The sequence below is a fragment of the Haliotis rubra genome, unplaced genomic scaffold (assembly GCF_003918875.1).
Source record: "Haliotis rubra isolate DU_JTF1 unplaced genomic scaffold, ASM391887v1 Scf118, whole genome shotgun sequence".
Classification (NCBI taxonomy): Eukaryota; Metazoa; Mollusca; class Gastropoda; order Lepetellida; family Haliotidae; genus Haliotis; species Haliotis rubra.
In genome coordinates, this window is record NW_025765092.1 from 358,901 (window position 1) to 376,816 (window position 17,916).

The 17,916-nt window shown below is 38.2% G+C and overlaps 1 long non-coding RNA gene across 1 annotated transcript in view; it reads left to right on the forward strand.

Moving 5' to 3' along the window:
- Positions 1-16,866, forward strand: part of LOC124259057 — a 170,213-nt gene extending 153,347 nt beyond the window's left edge. Inside the window, exons 2-3 of the long non-coding RNA XR_006893746.1 lie at positions 14,673-14,715; positions 16,796-16,866. This is a non-coding gene — a long non-coding RNA (uncharacterized LOC124259057). The remainder of the gene's footprint in view (positions 1-14,672; positions 14,716-16,795) is intronic.
- Positions 16,867-17,916: the final 1,050 nt, after the last annotated feature.

Sequence of the window (17,916 nt, forward strand, 5' to 3'; positions counted from 1 at the left end):
TCCCATTTAATAATGAACACACAAAAATATAAGATGCAAAGGCCCTTTTAGTACTTGGTTGTTTTATTGACATGAAGATTGGTTACTGTTTACTGCAAATAGACAAAGTTTCAAATAAACAAAAATCTTGAAACTGTGAAGAAATGCATTACTACTGTGTGACTTTGAAGAATTTAGTTGTTGTTTTTTGAAAGAAAGATCTATCAATAATGAGACTTGGTTATCCTTTCTGAGAAGCAACAAGTTATATGGGTAGGTGTTTGTGTAGAGGATAATTGAGTGAGTATGGGTTCCCGTCCCCTCTGTGATATTGCTGGAATATTGCTTAAAGTGGCGTAAAACTAAAACTAAAACTCACTCACTCAGTAAAATTCCGCCTCTTCCCTCCTGTTTGGTGCTGTTATCAGTATATACAGGCCATCTATCACATCAGTTATAACTATAGTAACTTGAACTGGGAATACTTTCCTCATATCTATTGTATATTCAGGGCTGACTGAGGGCCACAAGGGAAGGTCCAGATGAATCTATGTCATTGCATTTGTGATGCACTTGAGTCAGTAAACGAAACATTGCATTTGACCAGATTAATGTTTCCAAAACTTCAACTTGCTTTCTCCAGAAGATGTGTTCGTTCATCACACCGAAGACCCAGGTTCGATTCCCCACATGGGTACAATGTGTGAAGCCCATTTCTGGTGTCCCCTGCCGTGATATTGTTGGAATATTGCTAAAAGTGGGGTAAGACTTCACTCACTCCTCACTCAGGATTGTTGTTAAGAGTACCAGTTGCTGGATTTTCTAGTCGAGGCTTAATTATTTACAGACCACTGTCATAATCTGTGAAGTATTGGATCACAGTGGCAAAATGTAGGTATGGATCTCTTGTAAAATAGTTTTTATCCAATTTAGTATGTTTCATTTGTTTTGTCTGTTTTGTTTCATAAATTAAAACCCAAGTACACAACCTGTGTTCGTATATGATATGTTATAATGTTGCTGTGGTGGTAAAATGTCCACTGAAATCAGGACATGCATCCACAGGTGTGTTTTATAGTATGGTTGATTGAATCTCGGACATCAATCAAAGCAAATATCTGACCTTACATGTCTGCAGTATTGCATGAGTGTCTGTTTCAATCACTTCGTGCCAGTAATTGAATTTTTTTTTACATAAATTATAATGTATCTGTTTCATTTCCATTCCAGTCTTTTCTCTGTTCATTTCAAAGTTCAACAAATCTTCTAAATGTTGCCATAAAGGCAAGCGAGCATCGGTAAATGAACCATTCTTCACATTTAATTGAAAGAGGTTTCCTAAAGTTTTTGAAAGTTGACTGCAATCAGATATAGTCTCACTTTTTCAAATTGTTCTGTTTGAAACTTACAAAATCAATTTATCAGTGAATACACAACATACAGATGTTGGTAACTTTCACAAATCAATTACGTGTATCGAAGAAAATACATTGTTTTCACTAAAACTTTTTCTCAGGTAGATGGATGCATATCTAAACTGTGCCAGAAAGCTACGTTGTGGTTCAGTATTAAAATAGACCCTTGAAAATCCAGGTTAGAATTGATCTTCAGCAACCCATGCTTGTCGTAGGAGTTGACTAAAGGGATTGGGTGGTGAGGCCTGCTGACTTGGCTGACACATGTCATCGTATCCTAGTTGCGTAGATTGATGCTCATGCTGTTGATCACTGGATTGTCTGGTCCAGACTCAATTATTTACAGGCAGCTGCCATATAGCTGGAATATTGCTGAGTGCAGCATTAAACAACCAACCAACCAACAGGATTAAAAAGAGTGCACAACTGGAATATTGCTGAGCACCATAAACAAACAGGTGTGAGCTACAATACCATGTCACTATATTAATAATAAATAATAATGATAATTTTTGCGCCTAGAATCCAACCCAATTCTGCTCTCTGGCATTACATTATTACCCTGACGGAATTGTACTTTCAAAGCTGCTACTAAGCGCTAAGCGCGACCGTATAGGTCCGTACATCCGCATCTCAGGTACCCATTTTAAACAGCTGGGTGGACTGAGTGCAATGTGGACGAAGTGCCTTGCCCAGGGACACAGCACAGTATGAGACCCAGGTCACAAATTTTGGTGTCTCCACTGGGATTCGAACACAGGCCTTTGGCGTGAGAGGCCAGCAAGCTAACCACTACACCACCGTGCACCACATATTCTTGTTCATTGGTAGGCGGTGGGGTAGCTCATTATGCCCAAGTTCTGGGTTTGATGCCCCACATGACTAAAATGTGCGATATAGCTGGAAAACTGCTAAAAGCGTCATAAAACTAAACTCACTCTTGTTAAATGGACATGTGACAGTGTGACATATCAGTTAAGGCAGTAGTGTATCAGTCCAATCATTGATATCTGAGTGTAGTGGTTCGGAATTCACAGAAACATGATCAACAACCTTTAAATTACATTGTGCTTGTGTCTAGAACCATCTGAAGTTCAGCATGTTCTTATGGTGCCCCAGGGACTACTTGAGGCAATTACTCAGTCATTATGCTTAGTCATCATACAGCTACAAGGTGCTAATATGTGCTCTTGTGTGCTTAATCTAAGCCCACAAGGTACATATGTGCTTCCCAGTGAAAGGACATTTGCCCAGAAAATAGACATTAGGCAAATTTGGTCATCCATTTGTCTCTGTTGATGAAGTGTCTAACTGGGATGCTTAAGGTTGTATGGCAATAATGTTATGCTTTCTCTTCTATGAAGTTGAGGAAGATTAGAATATCTTGTTTGCTGGATCTCTCAGCCAGGAATGATGTGTGTGAGGGTCTTGTAGATATTGTTGTTGAGTGAGTGAGTGAGTGAGTGAGTGAGTTTGGTTTTACGCCGCTTTTAGCAATATTCCAGCAACATCACGGCAGGGGAAACCAGAAATGGGCTTCACACATTGTACCCAGGTGGGGAATTGAACCCGAGTCTTTGGCATGACGATATTGTTGTTGAATGTGTACAGACAGCAGACAGGACTCACTTCGGGTTCATATTTTTATGAAAACCTGATGCAATCAATTTCTTGATTATTTCCTGGAACAAGATATTTTCATTTCAACATTGCCCATGTCTCACTGAGGATGTTTGGCATTGTGTTTTCCTTCTTCAGAATGCATATGTCATCATTTTGTATCCTGGAAGTGTTTGGAATGGAATGACCAAAGACCTGGGTTCGATTCCCCTTATGGGTACAATGTGTGAAGCCCATTTCTGGTGTCCCCTGCCTTGATATTGCTGGAATATTGCTAAAAGCGACATAAAACTTAACTCACTCACACACTTGTCAGTTGCATTAAAGTGCTATGAAACCTCAGTTTGATTTGATTTGATCACTCACTCACTCACTCAGAATGGAATGTGCCTATGTAAAGATATAATCCACTTCTGAAGTTCTGATCCATGTTGAATTCCATGCCTCTGTCATTGATAGTCCGGAAGCTTTGAGCATTATGTCCATGGTCTGGTGCCTCCACATAACCAGGTCTATCTATCTAATTACCAAAGTCTGTGTGCAATGGGGAGCTGATGGTTTCATTAGATGTGGAGTGCCTTCCATAATGAACTTGTTCACTCAACAGACCTAAAAGTGGTTGGGACTGGGACTACCCAAAGTTATTTATCCAATCAGTAGAAAGTTAGGAGAGTCCCATCTAGTCAGGGAAGATTAGCCCATCTTAAAGACTATTAGGAGGCGACATTGGTCATGGTAATCTCTAAGACATCTTGTACTTTCCCTCACCCCTCACAACAAGCTGAAATAAATAATAATATTTTCAAAGACATGTTAAACCTATCTCACTCCCTCAGATTGTCACTAGGACCATGGGGGTGGTGGGGTAGCCTAGTGGTTACAGCGTTGGATCGTCACGCCGAAGACCCGGGTTCGAATCCCCACATGGGCACAATGTGTGAAGCCCATTTCTGGTGTCCCCCGCCGTGATGTTGCTGGAATATTGCTAAAAGCAGCGTAAAACCAAACTCAGTCAGTCAGTCACTAGGACCATGAAAAGGTGAAGGATTTATTAGCCAATGTAAATGAAATAGTTTAAAGCCATATTTTCGGAGATGTTTTATAATCATAAGGCCACACCAATTTTATTTCTTGTTTCACGGATCCGCTGGTCATATTTTTTCAAAAATAAGAGAGAAAAGAAAAAAGATTCCCCACTCAAAAAATAAAATCCTAATGTTTTTATTGGCCAAAATGTAAACTTACAAGAATATTTTTTTTAGATTGTATTTTGCCCCATATACACTTCATAAATTGCCAAAATTAAAATACTTTTAGTATTTAGAAGGAATATTACTTTGACTGGTGATTTTATTTTTATTTTTATCCATCCTGCCTTTATGTTTTCTGAGGACAAAAATCCTTCAAACAAGAAATAAAATTGGTCTTGCCTAGTGTAAATATATTCAGTATGATCTTGTGATGAAAGAGCTGCATTTCTTGTTTTGGAATGCGCCTTTAAACACAATGCCCACCCCCCCCAACCCCACCCCACATCAAGCTGAAATAGATGAATAGTTTTCAAAGTCATGTTAAATCCAACTTACTCAAATTGTCACAAAGACCATGAAGAAGTGAAGGATTTATGACTCAAGATGAATAACAAAAATAAATTACATTTTTTTCAGAGATGTTTTGTAATCACAGTATAAGTATGGTGTTGAAATAGAAGCATTATTTATCTGGAATGTTCCTTTAAACAGCTTCAGCAACAGGAGACTGGAATGAACTTCAAGTGCCTGAAACGTTTAGCATCAGCTTTGAAGTAAGGATCCATCAGAAGATATTACTTAACCTCTAACATTATCAGCACTCCCCTGAACCAGAGTTGAACAAATAATGTCTGGCACTTCCTGAAATAATACAACTTGTTTATTGACAGTGCATGTGTATGTCAGCTGTACGATGAGTGCATTTCACTACCCATGGGTAGTGTGTGAAACTGTTCTTGGTGTCCGCAACTGTGATATTAAATAATTCATTAGTTGTGTAAGTGATGTTTTTGTTTGTTTGTTATCTAATGCTTTACTTCGCAGTTGTTTAGCTGTATGACAGCGATCTGTTAATAATTGAATCTGGACCAGACAATCCAGTTTTTTACGTCATGGGCATCACACCTGGAATATGAAAAAATGCATCAATCAAATCAGCGAGTCTGATCACCTGATCCTGTTAGGCATATTTATTAAACCATGGTAAACCATGATGCCTGAAATATTTAGTATAAATGGTCATCTCTGGTAATTAATTGACAGTTGGGGATGTATCAGTTTGATTAGTATAACAATCTGTATTTTTATTTGGATATGTGTTACCTGAAATGAATGCGACTATGGCAGCCATTTTGAAACTTGAACTTTGTGAGTCTATTTGTTGATCCAGCATCCATTTCTAACAACACATGTTTGTTCTTCTCGATTGAAACTATGCATGAATTTGTTCTTTTGTTGGTCCAGCATCCATTTCTACCAACACTGTACAGATTGCATGCATGAATTTGTTCTTCTCGCGACTTCGCGACTATGGCAGCCATTTTGAAAATTGAACTTTGTGGGTCTATTTGTTGGTCCAGCATCCATTTCTAACAACACTGTACAGATTGCATGCATGAATTTGTTCTTCTCGTGACTTTCGCGACTATGGCAGCCATTTTGAAACTGCCATTTTCCTCTGTCATGTTTCCATGAATTTAGGCCTTATCAAGAGGTTGTGTGTATGAATTACTATTTAGGAACTTTCTATTTAGTCTGTCTTATTTGTAGGTCCAGCATTCATTTCTACTGACACTGTACAGATTGCATTCATGAATATGTTCTTTAAGAGACTTCACCTTGTATGGATGTTTGAGACTGAATTGTACATAGAACACACACATTGGAGATGTGGACAAATGTACTTTTTAAGTTTTTGTAGCTAATTGTCACTTGGATCCAGCGTGGAATATTCATTTTGTTTTCATGTATCAGATGTCTGTTCTCTCCACATCAGTATACTTAAAAACTATGGAAAATATCTATGGAAACTGTATGAAGCATATGCTTGAGCAGAGTCTGAAATATGTATAAATTTTCATTGCATGTATGTTCATATTTTGTGGAAATGAGGTATGTTAGTTTGTGCTGAATAAAATGCATCAATCACACCTCATCTAATGCTGTCCACCATGTTTGTTATTGAGAAGGCTACAATCATATTGCAGGGTGCGGTATTGAATAACACATGCATGCTGACATTTGGAGCCTTTCCAAATTATCAGGGACAGTGGGGTAGCCTAATTTTTAAGCATCTGTTCATCACACTGAAGAGCTTGGTTCGGTTCGATTCCCCACATGGGTACAATGTGTGAAGCCTATGTCTGGTATCCCCACCATGATATTGCTGGAATATTGCTAAAAGTGGCGTAAAACCATACTCACTCACTCTAAATTTGATCTTGAGCCGAATAAAAACCTCTCAAAGACATTATCTTTAACCTGCGTATGTATCAAAGATGTTATGAAGATGAATTTTATTGTCAGAGAAGTAAGATTTTTTAAGATACTTTAGCATTTTATCATTTTCATACATAGTTCCACTTTGGACATGACCAATTCAATACTGGCAATACATGAATACACATTTTTATAAACACATGCATATTAGTATGGTAATAAAGACAAATGATCCCTTGCACATAACGATGGTCTTTCCAGCACAGATGTCCCCGACAAATAGACCACCTCATCTTGTTAAGCAAGTATAGATGACTAAACAGCTGTAATTGTTGCTTTAAAGGACACACATGTTGCAGGACATGTTTCTGATGTTGGGTTTAGGAAAGGAAAACGGGAAAGGTCATGTGGAAAGAAACACAACACCGTAACATACACTGCAGCTTGTGCTATAGCCAGTCAACTACTGTGGCGCCAAAGGTCAGTGATGCTGATCGGTTAAAGTCAATTTAAATGTATTTATTCATAATCCTCCTTCTAAGACTTCAGCGTTCCGTACTGTGCTGTTTTTTATTATGTCTTTAGAAATCTGATTTACAGAAGTCAATTTTATCCACCATTTGATATACCCCGGGATCTAACTGATGTGAAATCTCCTGTCCATCCATTACCTTGCAGTATTTCAAAATGTCCTATTAAAAGGTGATGGAAATGAATAATGACATCAAATTAGTTTGTTAGCAACAGGGAAGCCTGGTTTGATATCCCTCAAATATAAGTACTGATCTAACATCATTGATTAATCAGAACATTAGATCATTAGGTCTTAGATTCTTAGATCATTACCGGGAAATATGTCAAGAGTAGTTATACCACAATGCACTTTATTGTGATAAAGTGAAATCTCATTCCTATGCTCCTTAACAAAGACTCAAGTGCGGAATAGATTCAAGTGAGGAGACAACAAAAAAATCAGCCATTTTTTGTAAGATATATCACACCTTCTTCAATGCTCTTGAACAAGCTGATCTGTCATGTGTCATATTGTGTCTGAATTCTATAGAACGGAGTAACTGGTATTCATTCGGTAGCCATGTTCATACAGATTTTCGTGAAAGTAATCAAGGTTTTTCAAGATGGTGTATTGAGCTGTCCTAACAATGATATTAAAGCCACATATGATTCTGTCATGTGTATCAACAGCAGTGGAACGGCATTACTTTTTTCAGAATCATACATGCTCAAGGTGCTCAACAGTATTACCACGACATTCATGAGCTGATCTTCCCAGAGTGCTGTACGCTTTGTTCCCGTGTTCAATTTCTGAAAAGTCAGATGTGTTAACATACAGGCTGGCCTTTCTGAACTGATAACAAGTAGTTGGAGTAGGCAGTAGGGGAATAGTGTCTATCACCTTTCTCCGGTTCTGCAGGAATACTCACAGTGGCTTATTGTGATTTCAAGGATGACTATTTGGAGACTATTTAGATACTACTTGGAGACTATTTAGATACTACTTGGAGACTATTTAGAGACTACTTGGAGACTATTTAGAGACTATCTGGAGACAGATATTTTCGTGGGCATTAATCACAGATGAATTCATTTCTTTGTGAATTCCTCTTGCAACATGTGAACAGGTAAGGTGCATTATGTTTTTACAATACAGTTTTTCAGTGGGTCTAATGTCGATCCAGGTTAGAGTTGTTCTTCAGCATTCTTGTCATGAGAGGCAACTAAATCGATCAGGTTGACAGGCATGCTGACTTGATAGATACACGTCATCATATTCCACTTGGGATGTTTGATGCTCATTATATCAACCACTGCAGTGTTTGGTCCAGATTTGATTATATACTTGTCATAGCAGTTGTTTTAGAGAAAAAAATGTTTTTCTGTCAAACATCAGGCTTGCGGACATCAACTGACATCACTAGTGGAACTTGAAATTGAAAAAACTAGAAAAGCTAGGAAAAACTCTTCTACCCCTCGTTAAGGTGGTCTTCCTTTAAGCTGCTGTAATTCTGAAGAAGCCAGTGAGTACACAAAGGATAGTGAATGGAAGCCAGAGATGTAGTTACAATGAGATGTTTAAACAATAGATGCGATGTTTGTACTCACTGGCTTCTTCAGCTTACTGCTTAGCCAATCATGGCAATTATGTTGTTTCCTTTGTCTATTATGTTGTTTCATTGTTATATACAGTATATATATGCAGCGCCTACACTTCATGTACCACTCTTGCTTGACAACGGTACAAGAATCTGTATCGAAACGTCGCACTCACGAAATAAAGAAGTTGTTATCCATAAAACTTGTTCTATATTGTACGTCTCAACTTCTAAAATGCCACTCAAACAAGTAATATACTGTATTTACTGATTATTCAGTGTAACATTAAACAATCAAACAAACAAAATCACTGTCAGGAGGCTTAAAATTGACTAAAACCCATAAGTTATGAATTTTAAAGCATTTTATATTTGTGTCACAGTCTGTTAGCCAATAAGGCCAGACATTTAACATTAATTTATTTTCGAAGTTCCCTAAACATACATGTTTGGTTGAAGGTAGAAACACTTTCAGATTCATATCTATATTTTTGGCATATTCTTCAAACAAGTTAAGGAACTAATACAATTAAAAAGATATGTGTTGCAATACCCATCAGCAATTGTATATTAACTATAAGCAACCATATGACAAACATGTGACCAGAATTCTGTAACTATTGTATCCCACTTAAGGATGTTTGATGCTCATTACATCAACCACTGCATTGTTTGGTCTAGATTTGATTATATACTTGTCATAGCAGTTGTTTTAGAGAAAAAAATGTTTTTCTGTCAAACATCAGGCTTGCGGACATCAACTGACATCACTAGTGGAACTTGAAATTGAAAAAACTAGAAAAGCTAGGAAAAACTCTTCTACCCCTCGTTAAGGTGGTCTTCCTTTAAGCTGCTGTAATTCTGAAGAAGCCAGTGAGTACACAAAGGATAGTGAATGGAAGCCAGAGATGTAGTTACAATGAGATGTTTAAACAATAGATGCGATGTTTGTACTCACTGGCTTCTTCAGCTTACTGCTTAGCCAATCATGGCAATTATGTTGTTTCCTTTGTCTATTATGTTGTTTCATTGTTATATACAGTATATATATGCAGCGCCTACACTTCATGTACCACTCTTGCTTGACAACGGTACAAGAATCTGTATCGAAACGTCGCACTCACGAAATAAAGAAGTTGTTATCCATAAAACTTGTTCTATATTGTACGTCTCAACTTCTAAAATGCCACTCAAACAAGTAATATACTGTATTTACTGATTATTCAGTGTAACATTAAACAATCAAACAAACAAAATCACTGTCAGGAGGCTTAAAATTGACTAAAAACCCATAAGTTTAATTTTAAAGCATTTTATATTGTGTCACAGACCTGTTAGTGGGCCAGACATTTTGCATGAATTGATTTGCAAAGTTCCTTAAACATACATGTTTGGTTGAAGGTAGAAAGACCTTTCAGATTCATATCTATATTTATTGCATATTCTTCAGACAAGTTAAGGAACAAATACAATTAACATGCTATGTGTTGCAATACCCATCATCAATGACAGACATGAGTATTCTGTAACTCTTTGTACCCATAAAGATCCGGGTTAGAATTGGTCTTCAGTAACCCATGCTTGTCGTAGAAGAGGCAATGCTACTTGGTTGACACATGGATCGGTTGGTCAGGCTTCCCCGACTTGGTTGACACATGTTCATCGATCCCAATTGTTTGTGATTGATGCTCATCCTGTTAATCACTGGATTGTCTGGTCCAGACTCTATTATTTACAGACTGCTGCCATATAGCTGGAATATTGCTAAGTGTGGCGTAAAACTAAACTCACTCACTTACTTTATACTTAGCTGTTTTCTGACTTTGGTTATTTTACTTGGATAATTTTGGAATATGTTCATGAACAAAACGTATTAAAATATATTTGTGATATTTTCTAAGATGCTTCGGTGAAAGATCAAAGGCTCCGACAATATTTTATCAGACGTTAATGTGCACTTTTTGCATTACGTCACAATGTAATGGTTTCACTAAGCCATTCCTAGTCTGCCCCATCGTGAATCGAACAATTTTGCATTACGTCACAATGTGGCGATGCCATGAAGCATGTCACTTGTCATCGCCTGGTATAGCCTCCCACAGTAAACTACTCCGTTGCGTCCCGTTTTATTGGTTTGCAGTTGCTTCACGCAGATAACATCGCTGGTGGAAACATTATGTTTATGTTTTCTGATGGTTAAAATGTGTCAATTCGACTCAAGTTTTCAGCGACACAGTAACGTACACAATGTTTACATTCCCACAATGTGATCGTGGAATGTCGCTTGACTACTCAGCTTCATCTGGACGTACTGATCTAAACTTAAGTTGGTAGTAGAAATGCGACGTTCATATTGCCCCACATGGTTTAAGTTAATCACAGATGTAATTAAAATAATTTAGAGAAGATATTTAATTCGAACGTAAACAGTCATCAAACTGATTATCATTTGTTTTTTCTGGTAACGTTCGTCTTAACGTAGGGGGCCGGACACATCAATAGAACAGCACGCCAGTTAGCCCTGTGCGAATATTCTAAATTTAGGTCACCAACACAGTCATTCGTTTTCTTCCTTAGATTAATCGTAATTATCTTTAGAAAGTACTAAATTTGGCATCTTAGAAAAGAAATACAGTTCAGGGCGAATGTGTGCTTTATTACACTATACATGGTGGTACAGCGAACTGTATTTCTTAAATCAGATATTATTCAACACTCAGCTTTCCTCCCTCTTGAAGCTGAGGGGCGGTGGGGTAGCCTAGTGGTTAAAGCAATTGCTTGTCATGCCGAAGACCCGTGTTCGATTCCCCACATGGGTACAATGTGTGAAGCCCATTTTTGATATCCCCCGCCATGATATTGCTGGAATATTGCTCATGGTATTGCACGCACCCAGGCACGCAGGGCACGCAGGCATGCAGGCACGCAGGCACTCACTCACTCACTCACTCACGCACGCACGCGCGCACGCACTCACTCACTCTCACTCACTCACTCACTCACTCACTCACTGTTTGACCAGGTGTTGTCTCTTTGGTAAATCAATTATTGAATAACTTGCCTATGTCTGGGCAATGATTACTGCCATACACAAGTATTTAATACCATACTATTGGAAACGTTCCGCTGAAAAATGGTTATGCTGTGTGCTGTTGCCAACTATGATGGATGAAATTGTGGAACTGAAGCTATTTCGGTCACTTATGGACAATTTTTGTGCTGTACGAGTTGTACACTGTTGTATTTATAGCAATACCACAGACTGCTGGAGCTGGTATAAACCTGCAGTTTCCTGGATTGCTGTTGTCAAGCTGTAATCTTGGATGATTCACACTTTTCCAGGAATTTAGACTTGTTCCTTTGACCTGGTGGTTGTCATGATCGTCAATCACTGACGTGTGCATATTGAAAGCTATTAATTTATGAAATACCACTCAAATTTTGCTGTTCATGATCCAAATAGATTGATGAAGGATGTATCTGAGATGAGGTTAATTCAGAAAAGTGACTTAGGTAGGTTTCAGCAGTTTTATGCAGGAAAGTTGTCAATGATTATCAACATCAATATATTCTGTAAATAGTTAGACCTTTTCTGTTTTGAACTTTGTTCAGCCTTTCTAGTGTTCCAGCTATATGGCGGCAGTCTGTAAATAATCGATTCTGGACCAGACAATCCAGTGATCAACCGCTTTTAGCAAAATTCCAGCAATATCACGGCAGGGAACACCAGAAATGGGCTTCACACATTGTAGCCATGTCGGGAATTCGGTGTGACAAGCGAATGCTTTAACCTCTAGGCTACCTCACCGCCCCTTGTATAAAGTAGTTAAACTCTTCTGACCATGATCAAGCATGTTTTTATGGAACACAATCAAGTGCACACAAATGCCTGCATCCTGACTGTGAGTCCATATCTGTTTCCACCATGCCTGTGTGTGAGAATTGTTTTACGCCACTTTTGGCAATTTGCCAGAAATATCACGGCGGGGGACACCAGAAATGGGCTTTACACATTGTACCCATATGGGGAATCGAACCCTGTGTAGCAGGCCATTTCTTCCCCGGTCTAAACTTTCCCTGGGGAGGTTTTGTCCTAGGATATTCTTACCCTGGGGAAAGTTTGGGCTAGGCTAAAGTTTCCCCCCCTAGGCCAAACTTTCCCCCCTGTTTAAACTAGGATATTTTGTTCTGTTTTCTATGAAAAGTGGGGAGATTCTCGCCTAGCCAGGCTACTTCTTCCCCACCCTTGCTCTTATATCAAAAGGGGGAGATTCTGGCCTAGCCAGGCTACTTCTTCCCCACCCTTGTTCTTATATCAAAAGGGGGAGATTCTGGCCTACCTCGACTACTTCTTCCCCACCTTTGCTCTTATATCAAAAGGGGAGAGATTCTGGCCTACAGTTCGTTTGAGACAAAATGATACCGATGAATTGCAATCTAACACAAAAGCAAATAGACATAAAAGAATCAAACCAACCCGGACTGCAATAAAAACAACAGACCAACTCTGGAAAAAATGCATAATTTTTGTCACAAAATTAAAAAAGTTGTTTAAGTAACTGTCATCATTTATTTGTGCGTTTTCCCAGTTTGTTACAAGGGCGCATTGGCAAATAAAGGAACAGCGCAAAAAGCGAGATGCACATGCAACTTGTGACAAAAATTATGCAATTTTTTTCTAGAGTTGGTCTGTTGTTTTTATTGCAGTCCGTGTTGGTTTGATTCTTTTATGTCTATTTGTTTTGTGTTAGATTGCAATTCATCGGTATCATTTTGTCTCAAACGGACTGAGGCCAGAATCTATATAAGGGAGTTTGGCCCTACGCTAAAGTTTCCCCAGGGTTTGGTTTACACCAGGGGAAGGTTTGTCCTGTTACACCACCGAGTGCATTGTCCACTGGTTGCGGTGCTGCGCTTTAACCGCTACACTACCCTGACTAAACCTGACACCATGCCTGGTGTGTCCACAGAAGCACTGAATGTGATTTACATGTATGGATACACTGACTCACTAGAATTCACTGAACAATGGCTAGCATAAATAAGTTATCACAACATTACGTCACAACTGCCATTGTCAAAGACATTATGTGACACATTCATCTCATTCTAATTTGATGTTACCTGTGAAGGTCGGGTTAGAATTGATCTTCAGCAACCCATGCTTGTCGCAAGACTAATGGGATCAGTGGTCAGGCTCGCTGACTTGATTGACACATGTCATCGGTTCCCAATTGTGCAGATCGATGCTCATGCTGTTGCTCACTGGATTGTCTGGTTCAGACTTTATTATTACAGACCACCGTCATATAGCTGGAATATTGCTAAGTGTGGCGTAAAACTAAACTCATTCACTTTCAGAGAGTGAGTGGTTGCGGGTGAATAGTTCCAATGTTGATGATACTGAAACTTTGCAAGAAGGAAATTTGCTGATTATGCTCTTTTGTGTTTGTTAAAATGGATTTGAAGTAGTCACTCTGCCTGACTTGGTTGACACATGTTATTGTGTAGATTGATACGCATGTTGATCACTGGATTGTCTGATTCAGATTCGATTATTTACAAACTGCCATCAAATAGCTGGATTATTGCTGATTTCAGCAACAAACAAACATGCAAAACTCATCAGGAAGGTTATATATGATTCAGTTTATCATCATGAAAATGTATTTTTGTCCCAGGCATATACATGTCACATTTCCTAAAACAATCTATCACTTGTGATGTTACTGAAGTTACGAAACTGTGATGAAACTCCTCCACTCAAGGACTGAGGTGGGTGTAGAGACACCTCATGGCAGATGCCGTTCCAGTCCAGTTCCATGTCCCTGGGAGGATTCCTTTAACTGCTGAAGTCAATGCCACATTTGGTTTTTCATGAATTTCTCATGCATATTTCTAAACAGACCTCTGAAACTGAATTAAGGACTAACTGCAATGACAGACATTTTTTGATAAAAGAATTCTTGTATCATTTGTGAGAGAATCTGATTGGGTTCTTCTTCTTGTTGGGAGGAATATATTTGTGTTTCACATTCTGACGCATTTCCTGACACTTTGTTCTCTATTCATTTCAGTCTCATTGCACAGGATAGGATATTTCGAAGATGGCTTGAATGGGTGAGTAAATCACTTTCATTATTCCACAAACTTGATCATTGTGTTTATAGATTATCTTTGAATTTTCATAAAACTGAAGTGAATTATGTATTATATTTTGTTCCAGTTTTAAATGGGAAAATGTGTGAATGATTATTTTTCATTTGTGTCTTTCTTTGAAATTGCTGAATATTAATTTACAATCACATGAAGTTAGAAAAGGGACTCTGAAATGTAATGGGATAAAATCTAACAATTAATGAATTTATCCTACAAGTGTATTAGTCACTGTCTTATATTATTACTTGCTGACCAGTCTCAAGTGGCATGTTGTGTAATAAACCCTGTGTTGTGTAATAAACCCTGTGTGTTAAAACAATGTCAGACATACAGTTTGAACAATAGCTGAGAGGTACAAGCACTATATTCAACATTTCCCAGTCAGGTATACAAATTTTATACCTCATCTGTCCATGGAATACATAAGGAAAAATGACCATTCAGTAGCCAATCAAAATGGGTTTCTTAATACAAGTAGAACTGTTCATAATCACCCCTGTTAGTGATGTTTACAGCCCCATTCCTACTGCAGTAAGGGACAGATCATTAAATAGTCAAGTTGCCAAGGCCTAGATTTTCAAAAGCTGTCTTAACGCTAAGATAGTTGTAAGTTAATGTTAATGTATGGCACTTACAACTATCTTAGCGCTAAGAGAGCTTCGAAAATATAGGCCCAGGATATTATTTTGTAGCTGAATTTCTGCTTCATGATATATAATTTCTTCTCTGAAAGGCAGAGTCAAATGGTGTTACCCTTTGAGTGACCTGGCATATCCAACAAATATATTTACTGTGCATGAAAAACTGAGGCCTAAAGAAATTAATTGTCCCACACTAAATGTCAAATGGTTGGTCCTAAATTTGGGTGTCATTATTACTTCTATATTTCAGTGGATTGTAACTGATCAAATTTTAGTTTCTAGTTACAAGTGAAGCCACCTATTTTAGGCCTATAAAGGAGGACTGAAATTTATATTCCATTGTAGCTTTAGGAGGTTGTCATTGTCAGCCAATTACAGATACCACATGGAACATCACTCTGTCTGTTGGCTTTATATTCACAAAAATCTGTCTATTTGAAATCCTGCTACTCATCCGCAAAGCGTTCATAGCACTGTGTCATTCGTTAGACAATGATATACCATAGAGTTACGATAGGTCGTAACTTGAGGATGCATTATGGATTGGGAGCCAGAAATCTCCAGGACTCAATGAAGTTTCAGATCCCAGCTACTTACATTTGGATCTGTAGACTACAGGAACTAAATACAAACTATGTGTGATACCTTATGTTTCATTTGAAAGGTACCTGTGAAGGTCCGGGTTAGAATATTGATCTTCAGTAATCCATGCTTGCCGTAAGAGGCGACTAACAGTATCTGGTGGTCAGGCTCACTGACTTGGTTGACACATGTCATTGGTTCCCAATTGCACAGATCGATGCTCATGCTGTTGATCACTGGATTGTCTGGTCCAGACTTGATTATTAACAGACCGCCGCCATATAGCTGGAATATTGCTGAGTGCAGCGTAAAACTAAACTCACTCACTCAATTCTTTTGAAAGGGATTTTCATGTGTGAATCTTTGTGACTGATTGAAGAAATCTGACATACACTGCCCAAACATTGCTTGTTTTTCTGGTCAGACCAGAAATATCAGAAAATAACTGAAGTTTCAGCTGAATCTCTCAAACATCCATTCTCTTTTGTGTCCAGTGGGACACGAGTGGATATTATTTACACCCATTCTTAATTGTCATGCATACAGAATGAAATAATTTGTGGTAAAACGTAAATATAGCCTTTGTTTGATTTAAATGTAACTTTATTTATGATTTTCATATTTTTCTTCAGATTTGGAATAGGGCCTTTCAGTGGCCTGTATTATGTTCTTTAAAGTGTGTGAATACTTTTCTTGTTTGTGCCTTTCGGGGGTTTAAGCATGGCCAAATAGTTGAGTTTATTCTGTGTGGTAAATTGAACCTAATAATAAAGGAGGCATCGCAGTGCAGTACGTGTCTATCTTTAATTTGATTTCAGATTAAAAGAAAACCAGGCAAAACAAAAAGACTCTGCTGGCATGTAACAAATTCAATAAATTGAAGCAACCTTCGGTCACAGAGTTTTTCTGGGGCTTCATTCGTGCCCGTCACTTAAAACACATAATGTCTCCTTGGACATGGGACTTTGTTCAACACATGCTTCTGTTCACCCGGCGGTGAAAGGGTACGCAGCAGGACAAGATGGTAATGAGACTATTAACCTTTTAGTGCCTCAGTGCCAGCTTGGGTTGTATACTCCCCCAGGGAGTTCACACTGATTCACTGATTGGGTCAATAAGAATGTAGTGTCATGAACATGGAATTGGTCAGTTCTGAGTTCAACTTTCAGCTTTTGCTGTTGTTGTTATTGTCAAGGTGATATAATTTTGAGGCATATTTCCTTAAATTCTATTGAAATATGAGTTTTAAAAACAGATGATTGTACAACACACTTGATATGGATGTGCAACTACTTTATTATTTACACACAACGTTTGAGTCATACTGCTTCATCTCTGTGTAGATGGCAGATCAGATGTTTGATAGGCATCGTCGTGTGTAAATAATAAAGAAGTTGCACATCCATATCAAGTGTCTTGTATTATCCTACCAACTTCTATATGCCTATGCTGACAGATGATTGTCATCGTATTTCAAATTGATGTACAGGATGTAGAACAGAAATGGTAGAACTCAGGAATTAGTTACACCATGTTCCGTAACTAAATCAGTGTTTATAAAATCCATGGCCTTGAATCATTGTCCTCCACCAAATCCCATGATTCACTTCTCAGTGGTAATCTTCTTTTACATACTCCAGGGACTTTTATCTCATTCCAAGATCACGTAATCACAACCATTTTCATAATCTCTCTTTCCACTACACCTTACAATTTCCCATCAGCTCATAAAATATTGACTGCCTTGACAGACTGATCTGGTAACAGGTAGTCTCACACTCAGGAAATGATCATCCTCTGTGAGACTGACAACAGAAACATCACGTGACACTGCGCTAATAAGCTGCGTTATGATCATCCTGGTGATCCTTATATTGATATGTACCATTCAGCTGCTGATAATACTCCTGCCTGTTCTGTGTGTAAAGTTCACTACATT